We start from the raw sequence: 16078 nt of genomic DNA on the forward strand, positions 1-16078 counted from the left end.
TTAGTTGTCGTAATTGTAATTGTATTTATAGTTATTTATTTATTTATTTATTTATTTATTTATTTATTTAACAGTTTTATATAGCACTGGCTAGACCCGGCAGTATCAGAGCGCTTTACAGGGGTTGGAAGTGGGTACAAGTTACAAAATGGCATTAGTACAAAAAGGAAAAGTATGAAAAAATATTAGCAAAATGTGAAGAACAATAGATACCTAAACAGAACAATAAGCAGTACATTAAGTCTATAACAGTATTTAGATAGATTTGTCCGCGTGGGAGGCCAGGGATGGAGGGGGAAACGTTATGAGTTAGGGAAAGACCGAAGAGGGAGAGAGGAGAGGAGAAGGCATGTAGGAGAAGGCAGTGATTATATGGGAGGTAGTAGAAGGAGGGTGGTGGAATGGGTGAGGGGGAAAAGCGGTGGAAGTGAGACAGGTATGATGTAGTGTGAAAACGTCGTTCCATCCTGGGCATATAGTGGGACCCATAAAGGAGGCCGGAATTAAGGACCCCAGTATTTGTGGAGAAGGTGTCGCTTGAGATCCTTTTTGAAGCTGATGTGTGAGGGGTTGCAACATAAATCTTTGGGGAGTGAGTTCCAGAGAGTAGGAGCAAAACCGGAGAGAGAGCGAGAACGGGTGGATTTCTTGTGTACCAAGGGAGCTACCAGTATGAGGGTATTGGTGCTCCTCAAGTCTCTGGAGCAGCCCGCTTTGTGAAGTTTTTGTGAGAGATACAGTGGGGTTTGAAGATGCAAGGCTTTATGCGTAATGCACGTGTTCTTGTAGGCGGATCTGCCTTTGATGGGAAGCCATTGGAGATCTTTGAGAATGGGGGAGATGTGATCGAACCTCTTGCAATCAGAAATAAGCCTGGCCACAAGGTTGAGGACAGACTTGATTGGGACTAGATGGAGTTTTGCTTTGATTTTATACTCCAGATCGCCCAGAGGAATCAGGTGGAGGTTTCTGGTTAATTTCTTATGTTTGATGTTTTTGGGGGGAAGGGGTAGGAGCAGCGCTATTGATCGTGAAGAGGATGAGGTGATGGTCCGACCAATCAATCGGGACAATTTGCAAAAGGGAAGCCAAGTCTTTGCTAGTGATGATAGCGTCGAGAGTAGCCCCTTTGGAATGTGTAGGTGAAAGGCAAAGTTGAGTCAAGTTTGTAACGTCAAGGAGGTCATTGAGGGTGCTAACCGGGGATCAGTCTTATTGTTCCAATGAATGTTGAAGTCACCGAGGAAGATGTTATTGGGGTTGGAAATCGAGGCATGGGAATGTAGGCCAGACAATTCCTCCACAAAGTGCAAAGGGTCACCAGGGGGATGGTAAATGTTGTGTAGCCGAATAGAAGGGGCCCCCTGAACTTTAAATTCAGCTCCCATGTATTCGAAGGAGGTTTGATCCGAATTCTTGATAAGGGTTAGTTGGAGTTCATCTTTATAAATAATGGCTAGTCCCCCCCCAATTTTGTCAAGCCTATCTTTGCTGAGAATAGAGTAACCCAAGGGGGAGAGCATGTCAAGAATCAATGAGGAATGAGTCTTGAGCCAGGTTTCCGTAAGGAAAGCGATGTCAATAGCTTCACTAAGGATAGTTTCTGAGATTTCAGTAGCATGTCGTGCAGCCGATCGACAGTTGACCAGCATGCAGTTGAGGGGTATATGGTTGATTTCGGGGGAAATGGATGGTGGTGAGTTGCTGTAGGGGCCTGGGCGAGCCAGGGGAGGAGGGAATACGGCTTGTCCCCAGGATCACGGGAATAGTGGAGTGAGGTGTCGGCGGATCGGTAGTAGCAGTGCATTGTGGAGGGCGGGCCAGTTGAGGAAGGGAAGAGGTTACTACCCAGTGTCATCGGAATGGTGGGGTAAGGCATAAGCGAGGCAACAGTCAAGGTACCGGTTGGGTAAGGATTGTTTAAGTCCCCAGGGTAAGGGGAGGAGTGATGGTTCGGCGCTTGGGAAGGTATAGGCAGACAGTTACCAGGAAGTCCATCGTCTGCGATGTCGTAAGGGGAAGTGCATCCTTGTAACGGGAAAGAAGTGTTCGAAGGTGAGTCGCCGAGTGAGAGTGGTGATTGGCTGGTTTAGTTACAGAGAGTGCATTAAAGTCTTTCCTGAGAGATGAAAGTTCCGACGTCAAGATGGAGAGGTGAAGTTCAATGTTGAGAAGCGATTGGGTTAAAAGCGTGGATGGTAAGGAGGAGAAGAGGCCAGAGAGGAGCGGGGCATGGTCCGCATTAGCCATGGAGAGAGGAGTGGGAAGTATACGTGGAGGGAACCCAGTGGGAGGGGGGAGAGGGGTGTTCAAGATGGTCGATTGAGGAAGGCTTGTAGTGTGGGCGTCCACATACCCGGAGGTCTGGTGGTCGCTATGAGGAGATGAGAGGGAAAGGGGCAAGTGATGGGAGGTGATATCATCTCTTTGGAGGAGGGAGACATTAAGATAGGAGGGGAATGGTGTCCATCGTGGAGCAGCAGGGGGGCTGATGGGAGGGGACTCAGTGTGTAGGGGGGTCGGAGTAGGGGGTTCAGACTGCGGGGGATGAGAGGAGTGAGAGGTAAGAATGGAGGGATTGGGGTTGGGTGGGTGAGCTTCAGGGGAAGGGGAGAGGGTTAGGGTGGCCGAGAGGGGTGATGGAAAATCAGGCGAAAGAGGAGAGGAAGATGAGGCAGGGGGAGGGAGGGTTTGATTAGCTAAGTTAGATGTGGAAATTTCACGCGAAGGAGAGAATGCTATGGGAGCAGTGGGATCAAAGGTCAGGGATTGGGAGACTTCAGAGAAAACAGCAGTATCATGCAGTGGAGGAGTTGGCTTCAGATGAGGCGAAGTCGGGAGGACTTCCTGTGAATGTGAGGCTGTAGAAATCAGAGCAGGAGCGTCTACTAGATCATGTAAGGTGTTGAAGTGGTGCTCAAAGATGGTGAGATGGTTCAGCTTCAAGCCATATGGGATTTTGCAAGATTTCGTTATGGGGAGGTAGTGGAGGAAGATTTGTTTCCATTTAGAGAGGCGTCTGGAGTAAAAGATGTAATTGGTTTTAATAATGGAGGTGAGGCTTAGGTAATTGTCAACAAATAAGGTTTCTTGGTGACGTATTAATAGTTTGTGTTTAAGGTTCTTCTTAGCATTTTTGGAGAGGTTGGGTGGGTAAAGGATGGTCCAAGAGTTGGAGCCAAACCTAGTGATGAGTGGATCCGGTGCAGTAGGGGTGTGGTTGGGGGGAGGCATGGTAATGCAACTAGGGTGATCGAAAGTGCTGGTAAGAGATAGGAGGGATGTGAATAAAGCACTTACTACCTCTAATGAGACATCAAAGTGCTTTTCAGTGAGTAGCATGCTACTCCAGAACTCAAAAGGATTAGTGGTGGATTATTACAGGAAAATATGAGTATAGTATTAGTATAGGGAGGTTAATTTGAGCTGAGAACATGTGAGGTTGGTAGTTGGATTGAATAGAGTAATAGAGGGTTAGAAAAGGGAGATAACCAGAACTGTTAATTTGGAGATCATACTAGTAAGTTGAGGTCTGGGATGAGCAAAGGAGGGTTGGAGGAGGGAATAGCCTGTAGAAAGGGATTAGGGCGAAAGAGAATCAGAGTAGGAAATGAGGTTCGGGATGAGTCAAAGGAGAGATAGCAAGAGGGAGAATTTAGTAGGGTTGTTTGGGAGATCAAAGTAGTAAAATGATGTTTGGGGTGAGCCAGGAGATGTAGAGGAGGGATGAGTCTAGGAAGAGTTAATTTGGAGATCATAGTAGTAGAAAGAGTTTTGAATGAGAGAGAGTGAAGATAGATGATACATTGATAGAGGTGTAGGGTGATAGTAGGACAGAGTAAAGCTTTCAAGAGATCAATTATTTTTCTTGTACAATAGGACTAAAATAATAAATATGTAGTTACATGATTGCATAGTAAGGGAATATATGTTGAAGGAACATAATATATTGAGATTTGTGTATTTTGTTTTTGTGGAGTAGTGAGAGGGGATATTGATGTTGTGGTATTTCTGTAAAAGATTTATATGAGCAGTACTTTTGGTGAGTGGTATATGAATAGTACAGGAGTGGTGATGTGTTTTGGAGAAGAGTATGTGGTGTGTAAGAGGGGATGAACAAGAGTAATGAGTGTTTGTGTTAGATTCGATCATTGGAATAGGTAATATGTGTAGTGGAGTGGCGTGCAAGGATTGTTTTATTTCTGTTCAATTGGTAAAAAGAGGAGGCAGTATTGATGGATGGTGTGATGGAAGTCAGGGTATAGGTTTTGTCACGATAAAAGGGGCTCTGTTAGGAGCAAGTAGATGATAGAGCTGGTGTTTTGTTTGAACAGGGAATGTGTTTCTGGGTGCATTAAAGTTATGTATAATGTGACTTTGTGTTGCGTTGGTTATGTGTGGATGTGTTAGTGGTATAGGACGGAGTCGTGTTTTGTGTGAGAATGCATGTTGCAGTTGGGGTAGAATTGTGTGTAGGTGTGGTTTGTGGGGTTTTGTAGTGGCTGTGGAGTGGATCAATATATATTGAAATCTGTATGAGGTTTTTTTGTGGTGCATAAGCATAATGCCTTTGCTGATACTGTGTTTGGATGTCGGCAGATGTGGAATATGTGGAAGATGTGGAAGGCTTAAGGTGGTAGCTCGTAAGTGAAAATTGGGCAGCATCTCTGGCCATAGGCCTGACCCAAATGGGCCAAACAGGCAACTGCTATTGTCCTCTCCAAACAGGCAACTGTCTTGCCCTCTCCACCCAGCCCAAACAAGAAACTGCCCTTGTCCTCTCCACCCTTAGCCTCGACACCTGGGCTGAGGCGCCCTGAGCCCTATGGTTAAAATTGCCCTATTAGCTGATGGAACCGAGCCCTAACCCTAACTAGTCAGAACCCTAACCCTAAACCCTAGAGCCAATGGGAGACCTGGCCCTATTAACCAACCACAGCCGTAGCCCTAATAGCCAATCAAGGCCAAAGCCCTAATCCCTAAGTCCAATAGGAAACCCTAGACCTAGTAGCCAATCGGAACTGTAAGCCAAACAGCCTAGCAGAACTCAAACCCTAAGTCCTTAGTCCTATAGAAGTATTAGTCCTACCAACCAATCACAGCAACAGATGCAACAACTCATAGAAAACATAAATAAGAGCCAATTGACCTTAAGCCTAGACTGCTGTGGCAGGGAGATGCTCCTCTATTCAGACTCTCTTTGTAAACAGATAGACACAATCCACACTTCCTAGCTTCCAGATTCTACTTTTCAGGTAAGGGACAATTTTGAAGCCACTGAAAAAACAGCTTTTCACGCATTTAAACTAACTACTTTTCAAGTCAACAAACGAGTGCTGCATACACTTTCCGAGCACAGTTTAAAACCACAGAGCAGATTAAGCAGTCTCCTAAGCATACTCTGGTTAGCCACTAAGGTGTATGGGTGGTAAGGCTTAATACAGCTTTTGTGAAAAACTTGGAGGGAAATGCATACAGTCACAGGTAGAACAAAGCATCAGTTTAAAAATACCAAGTTTTCAGAAAAACAAAGAGACAAATGTAAACAGACACAGGAAGGGGAAACACACTTTCTTAAAAATGACAACTAAAAATCTATACTGTGGTAAAGGCCTTAGATTACTAAGAGGATTCAGGCGTGTTAGCCAAAATGGACTTGGACATGCACTGCAAGTGGTTTATACATTTGAGAAAGACTTGTTAGGCAGCAATATGTTGCATTCTGGTATTTAAAGTTTTTTCTTTAACGTTGTATTTGTTGACTCAAAAATTCCTGCATGCAAATCCTTAATTTCTCTCATCCCCACTAGCAGCTGTGAGCAGTGGTCCACTCTGAGTCAGAGATCCCTCATTGCAGTGGGCCCTCGACATTTATGACCCAAAGTTAAAAGGGGGTTTAGCATATACTTTACAATGTCTACTTTGAATTAAATTCCGGCGCAATTGAATAACAAACCTACACATAAAATTAAAAACAATAAAAAATAAGAGACCCTAGTTATACAGTAAAGAATTAACTGGTGTATGAATTGATTCAACATAAATCCTCAAGCTGATATTCTGGTAGGTGTTGTAATTGATTCCTTCCCAGAAAGTCATGTGGTTGAATTCAAACTTAGTTAGCGTCGACACATTTCGGTGGAGCATCACATAATTAAAAGACACCTTCTTCAGGGCACAGGTTTTGAAGGGCCTGTAACAATTAGTAATCACTTTTGTTGTAGTGTGTCACGATGTAAAAGTGTGCAACATAATATGTTGATCACAGAAGTCACTATAGTTGTAGTCACTGATATGTGATTGCTCTCCCATACAAGCCCATTATGTATATCAAAAGGAGGTATTTTTCATATTTTATAGTCCTCTCTTTTAATTTGACTGCAGGGAAACTGGTTCTCCTGGTCTGGGCTGCCACACCATGACAATACATCCTGATTAGATATGGCAAACAGTAACTGGTGATTAAGTTACTTCCTGACGGCGCGTCGGCATCCCAAATGTGATCCAATCATCCAATATTGGTCATTCACCTTCCTCAGTAGAAACACTTAGAAACAGCTGGTTTGTTTTTGACCAGGGACTTTTTGCTTGACCTTTCAAATAAGCAAAATCCCTCTGATTTGTTTTCTCTAATAAAAGATGCTTAGAAAGATCATCCTGATGTTTCCAACTTCAATCACTTTGGAGTGGCCCAGGCAGTTGTGAGTTCCCTCCATGGAAGATTGTAATTTACTGTATCTTGTACTTCCCTTTTATTTTTTAAATCCACTACAGATTGTTCAAAATCTAGCCGGGCAGGTGCTAATATTTATTAATCCACTGACTCCCTGTAGATCATCCCTCTATACTTTAGGACTTGTGTATTTTCCGCAAGATAGCCAATGGAGTTGGACCAGTTTTGAGCCAAAAGGCCTTCTCCCACTAATTTCCAGCTGGTTCTCTCTGCTCTTCATTTATTAGACTGCTAGTGACTACTAAGGCTTCAAGAACAAAGAAAGGAGATACCTCTTATTTCTTTAAATTTACATCCTGATGGAATCTTTTGCCTTATCATGTCATGCCAAAGTAAATCATTGGACGCTCCATAACTAATTAAAAATCTGGTGGTTTTCAAGATGATTTAGCATAATGTTCTGTTAAGGTTTAGTGTTTGATCCTTAGAGCTAGCATACCACCATGGGCGGAAGAGCACTTTACTCATTTTAAATTAATACTAATAATAACAATGACTAGTGCTACTTCACACATTCTTGCCTTTGAGGAAATAGCCATCTTCCATTTGCATGCAAGTCTCAAAGTCCAGAAGAACAAAAAAGCCAATCAGCCTGTCTAAAGCTGTAGACCAAAACTATGTATATATTTACCTGAAATATGTAAAATCTTGCCATTGCTCCTGAAATTCAACACCTTTTCAAGGATCATTTGCTAAAGCAATCATTTATCCTTTAACCGACCTGTTACGCTATTTACTCTGTTAATAGCATCTGTTGCTTACTGTACAGTCCTAAGATACTTGCGGTGAAGTTTCTACAACTACATTTATAAATAAAAAAAATCACAGACTGGCAGAAAACAGCACCTTAATGCTCATATGGGAATGCCACACATGGAATAAGAACGTATATATATTATGTAAAGATAACACATTATAGGGGGCATACCATCTAACAATTAAATATAACAAAATAAGAAAGTGCCCTCTTTTTGCATGGTTGCCCCCACTTTTTTCCAAACTGCTGCTGTACTTTAACTGAGTGTGCCTTGGGTTCCTGTCAAACAGGTACGCAGGGCCTAAATTCTTTCCCTAAACTGCATTGAGACAAAACTCAATTGGCTCTCTTTGGCCACATTTCAGTCCCCTGTAAATGGTACCACAGGTACCAAGGGCACTGTGGCAAGGGAAGGCATCTAAGGGCTGCAGCACTTATTATGCCACCCTTAGAGGCCCTGTACCTTTACAAACACACACTGCCATTGCAGGCTGCGTGTTTTGGTGCAGAACAAAGTGAAGAGTCGACATGGCACACATCCCTGTGTGCCGGGTAACATCTATTACAACGCAGTCATTACAACACACTACCTTTACAATGCGGCTGTTACAACGCAGCACCCTGTACATTGCATGCAATTAAAATGAAGCCATTACAACCCATTTCACTACAACGCATGCCATTACAAGACATGTCACTACAACGCATGCCATTACAACACATTATATGGTAAGTAATGGGGATTTTTTAAGTTTTAGGGTGGGTATGGGTTTTGGGGTACATGGGAATAGTATTTTTTACCCCTACACTATCCAACACTTACCCTACTGTTGCACTCACTGGAGTGGGAATAGTATTTTTTACCCCTACAGTATCCGACACTTACCCTACTGTTTCACTCACTGGAGTGGGAATAGTAATTTTTACCCCTGCACTATCCAACACTTACCCTACTGTTGCCCTAAATGTATTATGCGTTGTAATGGTATGCGTTGTAATGGTATGCATTTTTATGGAATGCGTTGTAAATGTAGTTTCTAAAAATGCATTGTGATGGCATGTGTTGTAAAACTATGCGTTGTAATGGATGTTGCGATGTAAAAACTGCGTTGTAAAAGCATGCGTTGTAATGTTTGCGTTGTAACGTGTCCTATTCCTGTGTGCCATGCCTACAATCCACTGCCCTGGCATAGGTCAGCCACCCCTCTAGCTGGTTGCACTATACCAGTGGTGAGGATACAGGTGCATGAGTCCTGCACTACTACAGTGGCTAAGACAATTCTTAGACATTGTAAGTGCAGTAATGCCATTAAGAGTATATGGTGCTGGGAGTTTGTCATTATGAATTCCCCACAACCATAATGGCTTTACTGAAAACTGGAAAGTTTGCTATCAAACTTCTCAGCGCATTAAACCCACACTGATGTCAGTGTGGGATTTAATGAAAAATGCACTCAGAGGACATCTTAGAGATGTCCCCTAAACAATAACTTAATTCTAGTGTCCTGGCTGAGGGGTCACTCACCAGCTGCCACTACCAGACATGTTTCTGGACCCCTGGGTCGAGAGACTGCTGCTCTCAGGGTTCTGAAACAATGCACATCCTGGGACGAGGTGCCAAGCCTCCTTCCCCAGAATGGGCATGGTCCATGAAGGGTGAAGCTTCAAAGGCTTGCCGCCTTTGTGAGCTACCCCAGCCTTAACTTACCTGTAATGCCCGAAAATCTAGTATTTAGGGGCAACCCCGAACCTTACCTCCTCAGACAAGAACCGACCAGAAGAAAAGAAGGACTAAGAAGAGGAGGAAGCCCACTGATTTAGCCCCAGCCCTACCGGCCTGTTCGCACCTCGAACCTGCTCCAGTGAAAATACAGTGTGTCCTGCAGCCAGCAGCCTCAAGAACACGAAGGACCTGCCCTGCCTTCCAAACCCAAGACTTTGTCTCACGTGAGCACTGGATTTGCCCACCAGCAGACTCTAGCCCCAGCCAAAACTGCGAGTCTGCATCACTCTGCAGCCGATGCCCATGGCCTGAGTTTGAGTGGCCCAACACCATGAGGAGGTCTCCCCGGTGATCCTGACCTCAGATCTGGTGATCTCTGACCTGCTTCGAATCTCCAAGCGAAGCCTGCAGCCCCTTTCTGGAGGATCCCCCCGACCGGAGCTGGTAAGAAAAACCTGATGCCTAAAGTCACCCCTGCACTCGACGTCTCACGGCCTTGGGTGGCCCACCCGATGGTGTCTCAGCATCCCCAGGCATACCAACTTACCTCTCCAACAGGTGGTTACCTCCAGAAGATCTTCGTCACCGAGCCTGCAGTCTTTGTTGCAACCGGAGAATCCCCATTGGAAACAGCCGGGCACCAACGCCAAAACAGCACCCTGCACCCAGCCGCCCATGCGTCGCTGCGGGTCTACTTTGGGTGCTAACTTGGATACCCCTTTGCCCTGAGCCTAACACCAGGAGCTTTGCTCCCACAACCTTGTGGCCTGCTCGTGAGCAGCCATCAACTTGAGGCCTATTCCCCATTGGATAACATTGGGCCTCAGCACTTTGCACCCGGCTGCCCTAGTGCCGCTGAGGGTGTTTCAAGAGTGCATCTTTGGCCCTGGGGGAACCCTGGTTCTAACTCCAGAATGCCAACTCCCACAAATAAGTACTTACCTGCAAACCGTTAACCTCATTTCCTCCCGTAGGATTGCATTGACTGCTTTTCTTGAAAATAGTTGTGTGGAGTTGATTTGTATGGAACAATGAAAAACTGCATATGTACTAAAAGTGAATTACTTACCTTTTGTCTAGGAGATGTCTCGATGTGATATCTAGGCATATCACACTGATTAGCAAAAGTAATCGGAAAAGTAATCTAAAAAGTAACGTAGATAGTAATCTGTAAAGTAACTAAAAAGTTATCTGCAATTCAAACAACTACATTTGAACCTGCATTCAACTGTAAAACACTGCATAAGATTTTTGCAAAGTATATTTCACTTACCTGCACCAGGCTTGGTTTGGTCCTAGAATTAAAATAACTAAATAATATTTTTGATACAAACAAATTGGTCTGGGTTTGTTCGTTGAGTGTGTGACATCATTTGCTGCCTGAGTGTGTACAACAAATGCTTAACACTACCCTCTGATAAAGCCTTACTGCTCGCCCACACTACCACAGATAGAGAGTAAGGTGATATCTACTTTTACCTCTGCCTACCTTTGGGGTTCCACTGGACTCTGCACACATCATACCTCATTTTGGTAAAGTATATACAGAGCCAGCTTCCTGCAACAATCAAAACAAAATAAATGTTGCATCATGGTACAATGCTGTTGCATTGGCACACCAGACCTCTCTATGACACTTTTCTAACATCGTTCCCTAGGTCCTGAATGCCTTATTTTACCTCAAATGCAACAGACTGACATTCTGTAAATATAGTCCAAACTTATTTCTGTGCCCTATCACAATTTCTGGAGAAAAAACAAAACATATTGTCCAGACTGAGAATCACTACAAACTTCCTTTTTTAGCTCCTATCATGACAAATAAAACGTGAGAGGAGGGCTTTATGAATTTCCTTTTTCTCAGGAGAATATTTATTAGTTATTTCTCATTTCTCTCATATTGTGCGCTAAACAATAATTCATTGCGCATTTACATTTTATAAAAAACAACATAATACAAATCCAAATACATTACAAAACAATACAAAATGGTCTTGATCCCCTATATGGAGATTACATACTACATTCACTCCTCAAACATTCGTGGCCAATACACTCTTACAAACAATCTACATGCACTGAACAAAGTGGTCCTAATGACACCTTTCCTTTTTTTAATAGATTGACTCCCAACCTCTAGAGAAGTCAAAATACTTTCTCTCTTTTTTTATACAATAAAGAGACAAAAAGACGTTGTTAGTAGGAACATCTCAAGTGGGTGCAAAAAGGACCAAACTGGTCGACGCATTTGCCCATCTGGTACCTCCAAAGACAAAAGTGCATGTCCTCTGGGCTTCTGGAAGAGAACTCAACCCCCGTCAATGTAGGTTTATTGCTCACACACCTGACAAGATGTGCTTTTGGGTGGAACTTGGTGTCAGTGTTTCTGATTGGGGTACAGCAGGTTAATGGTTACATGAGGCATGTGCGCTGGTACTAATTCTCTAATGTCGCATCAGTTTACATCATCCACAGGATTATCAGCATAACTTTCACCTTCTGCTAGCTCTACAGCAATGATGGAGTATGCCACCTGGCCACAGGTATTTAAATACCTGACTTGACAACAGGAAAAGACTATGATGGTGCTGTCTCCTTGCTCTTCTGTGCCTCTTTTTGTGGTATTGGGAGGCCCTACTGAGAATCAAGTTTGGGTTGTGGGCCCGATCTCCCCTTTGGGTCCAATATATCATCATTGTTTGGATAGTTCCTCTCTGTCTGCACCTTGTGATGTTAAAATTTACTTGAGAATTGGTACAGGCACGAATTTATGGGAGTCATTGAGGGTGCCCGAGAAATGCAATAAATGTGGAAAGTAACATACATTTATTTTGTTTTGCACATCCACAGTGTGCTATTACAGGTTTATAAATGAAAAGTCAGTTCACAGGATAGAAGGAAATTCCTATGTTTTGGCACAAATCTCTATGTGTGTTGCCATATGTTGGGAGTCTACAATATTAGAGGCTGTCAGTAATCCACTCGCCTGCTTCTTGGCTCTCTGCTCTTCTAGGCTTCACAACTTCTACTGTCACCTTAAAAAGCATGTAAATTATAGAGATAGTCAGCTCTCACAAGCCCTAAGTGCTTTACAGGTATTGGACATTTGTTTGTAATGAGAAACCTTCGATAATGGTCTTTTAATACTGTCTCGACTCTTTTGAGGTTATCCCATTCCTCATAGAAATCATTAGCAGATCATACAACCAGGTAGGATGACTGCCCTTTCTCCAGGATTGCCTCTCACATTCTATGCCTGGTGTTAAACATGGCCATTAAGCCTCCTGTGGTCCTTAACTATGTCTTCATACAGTGTCTATAGGTCTTTCAGCCTGGAATTGTGCTTTCTTTGTCTGTCTGGCATATTTAGATCCTCACTGTTGACCAGCTTGACAGGAGGGAATGTGGTAGTGGAGGGTGGAAAGAGAAGTGAAAGGTTATGTTATGCAGAGCACACTATCACCTGTGAGTGTATCCTGGCATTGAGTAGGTGTGACCCTAGCAAAACCTAGGGCCTAATAGGAGTGCTCGAAGCCAAGTCTTCAGCTTCTTGTAGAATTCAAGAAGTGAGGGGGAGGCTCTTCTGTGTAGTGGCAGGCCTTTACATACTTTAAGAGCAATGTAGGAGAAGGCTAGACTGCCATATCTGGTTTTAGTATGCGTGAAATGTGTGTAAGTAGGCGTCCAAATGAGCGGAGGTGTCTGGAAGAATTGTGAAAGCAGATGCGATTGTTGAGGTATGCTGGGCTAGTGTTATGTAGTTCCTTGAAAGTGTGGCTGAGGAGTTGAATGGTGCTCATTTGTGTATGAGGGGCCAGTGGAGCTCCTTCAGATGTGGTGTGATGTCAGTGCTGCATGAGAGGTTGAGGGTGATTCTGGCTGCCAAGTTCTGAATGGTCCACAGCCTTTTGGGGAGTTTTTTGTTGATCTCGGCAGCATGGAGGGTGTTCCTGTAGTCCAGCTTGCTTGTGAAAAGGGTGTGTGTGACTGTCTTCCGGGTGCTGATTATGACCCATTTAAAAATCTTCTCCAGCATCTTCAGGGTATGGAAAGCGTGATGCGGAGACAGCATTGACTTGGGTTGTCAGGTCGAGTTTGCTGTTGATGCCGATCCTGAGGTTTTTAGCATGGAGGGTGTAGTTGGGAATCAGTCCTAGCCACCAGGATAAGTCCCACGGTGACCTGCGCTTCCCGAAAACCACAATTGTGTTCTTATTGGTGTTCAGCTTAGTTGATTTTCATCCAATGGGCGATTACAGTCATGCAGGTACTGAGTGTCTTTTCCATGAGGGGGAGAATGAGTTGCATGTCTTTGCGTAGTAGAGGACATTGATGCCTTGAGAGCAGATGATGCTGGGTAGAGGGTTCATGTATGTTTTGAAGAGGGTCAGGCTCAGGGTGGATCTTTGAGGAACTCCGCAGATGAGGTTCAGGGCATCCAAGGTGTACAGTGCCAGGCTGATTTACTGGGTCTTTCCATCTAGGAAGGAGCAGATGCATCAGAGTGGGTGTTCTTGGATTCCAATGTTATGCAGGCATTGGATGATGATGAGATGGTAGACTATGACAAATGCTGATGAGAGGTCCAGGAGTATAAGGGTTACTGTGTCTCCTCTGTCTATATTCATACGGATGTCATATGTGGTGGTGATAAGGGCAGTTTCTGTGCTGTGAATGGGTCTGAAACCAGACTGAGTGGTGTCGAGGAGTTGGCAGTCGTTGAGGTATGTGGGGAGGCATCTGTTGGTGATTTTCCCTAAGACTTTGGCTGGGAATGGTAGCAGGGAGATCACCTGTAGTTGGCGAGTGTTCAAGGGCCTGCAGAGTGTTTCTACAGCAATGGGAGGAAAGTTACATGTTTCCAAGCATCTGAGAAGTAGTGGAGGCATTCAGAATTGGTTGCAGTCCTCTGGAGTAGGCGTGGTAGGGACAGGGGTCCGATGGGACACTGGAGTGCATGGACATAATGCCGGCAGTAATTTCTTCTGGGGTGATGACTGGACGTGTGGGTAAATTTGGTTCTTTGGATAAGATCAAGAGGTGTTTGGCAAGTTCTGTTGGGTCGAGTTGCGGCTTGAAGTTGCTGTAAATGATGGTGTTTTTGTTGCTTAAGAGTTGAGAGAGGTTGGTGCATAGGTCCTACTAGCGGATGACTGAGTTGGAGGCGGCTCTGGTGAAGTGAAATTCTTCAGTATATTAAAGATTTTTTTGCTTCTGTAGGTGCTGGCATTGATGAGTGCTACCGGAGCGACACGTTTAGTGGTCCAACTCTTTGGTGGTTACTCAGGACAGATTTGAATGTCTGTATTTTCCTGGCTTATTCTACATTTGACACCCAGTAGTTTGCAGTGGCATTTAATCAGTTTGAATTCCTCCATTTACTAACTGTCCAGGAGTCTAGATCTTATTGTTTCTGTGTTTGAGGGGTGCCAGGGAGTTGGCGCAGGAGATGATCCAATTGTTTAAATTCTGGGTGGCATTGGGGAGGCTATTGCAGTATTTTTGTGTCGGTGTGTGTTGAGAGCAGTGCTCCAGTCCTTGTCAGTGATGCTGTTCCAGTTTTGGCAGGCTAGTTTGGGAGTGATGCATGTGCATTGGCCTGGGACAGGGATACTGAACTTGACGAGGATGTGGTCTGTCCAGGAGAATAATGTGCGCTTGTCGAGTTTGATGTTGTTGAAGGTGGTGAAAATAGGGTCCAGGAAGAGTCATGTAAAGAGGTAGGCCCCTTTAGTTATTGGGTGAGGCATAGGCTACCAAGGTCTTCAATGAGTGCTTTTAAGTTGGGGTTGGCGTGGTCTTCCAGATGGAAGGTCAGGTATTTCAGTAGGATGCAATTGCTAGCATCGAGAGCGAGTGGTGCAACGGAGTCTGTGATAGAGTTGGTGAGTTTGTGAGGTTGGTGCGTGGTCCCGGTGGACTGTAGATGAGAATACTGCTTAGGGTTAAGTTGGCTGTGACGTGGAGCTTGAGCGACAAGTGTTCCATGATGGAGGAGACGTGTCCGTGGAGGTGGTGCAGCTGATGGTGTTCTGGTGGATGATGGCAATTCTGCCTCAGGGCTTGTGAAGACTGCCATGCCTGGAGATCTGGTAACCGGGGGGGGGGAGGTGATGGGGCATGGCGTTTTCTGGTGCCAATGAAAGGTCAGGCAGGTTTTTGTGAGGAAAAGTAGGTCCAGGGCATTGTAGTGCAGCAAGTCCCAGATCAATGTGGATTTTTTGGTGAGTGAGTGGGTGTTGAGGAGCAAAAGAGTCCAACATTCCAAGGAGGCGAAGTTATAGAATTCTTTGAATTTCCCGTTAATGGTCACCAGCATTGTAGCTGGTTCAAGCAGGCCAAACTAGAATTTGTACTGCAGCGTATAGGTCATAGAGCAAGAAACATCTTCTGTTTCAGAATAGTTCCCTGTGAGAAACCTGTTGAGATGAGGATATTATGTTCATGATATAGGCACTGGATATTTTCCTCATTTCTATGATGACTTGAAAAGCGTGCTGGTAGTGTAAAAATCAAGATATGGTTGACTAGGAAGTGTTTATCGTCCATCAATGGCAAGAGAAGACAAAGCATACCTGTGAAACTCCAATGGGGAGGAAAAGCCCAGCTGTAAGAGTTCAGAAATATAAGATGCTCCATCATGTTTTCCTTCAAAAGGTTTCCAGGTTGCCATAGAATTTAACTTTGTTTTGTCCATATTTGTCCTCGACTCAACATTTTTCCTGGTCATCTTCCATGGCCTCATGTCTCCTCTCTGTGAGATTTAGGTGATGGTGAACATGGTGATGTCTCAACGGATGGACTTAACTCTGTGGAGACATCAAAGTGTTATCTTTCACGATTCCTAATGAGGTCTTACAGGAAC

The sequence above is a fragment of the Triturus cristatus genome, chromosome 6 (genome assembly GCF_964204655.1).
Source record: "Triturus cristatus chromosome 6, aTriCri1.1, whole genome shotgun sequence".
In the NCBI taxonomy this organism is placed as follows: Eukaryota; Metazoa; Chordata; class Amphibia; order Caudata; family Salamandridae; genus Triturus; species Triturus cristatus.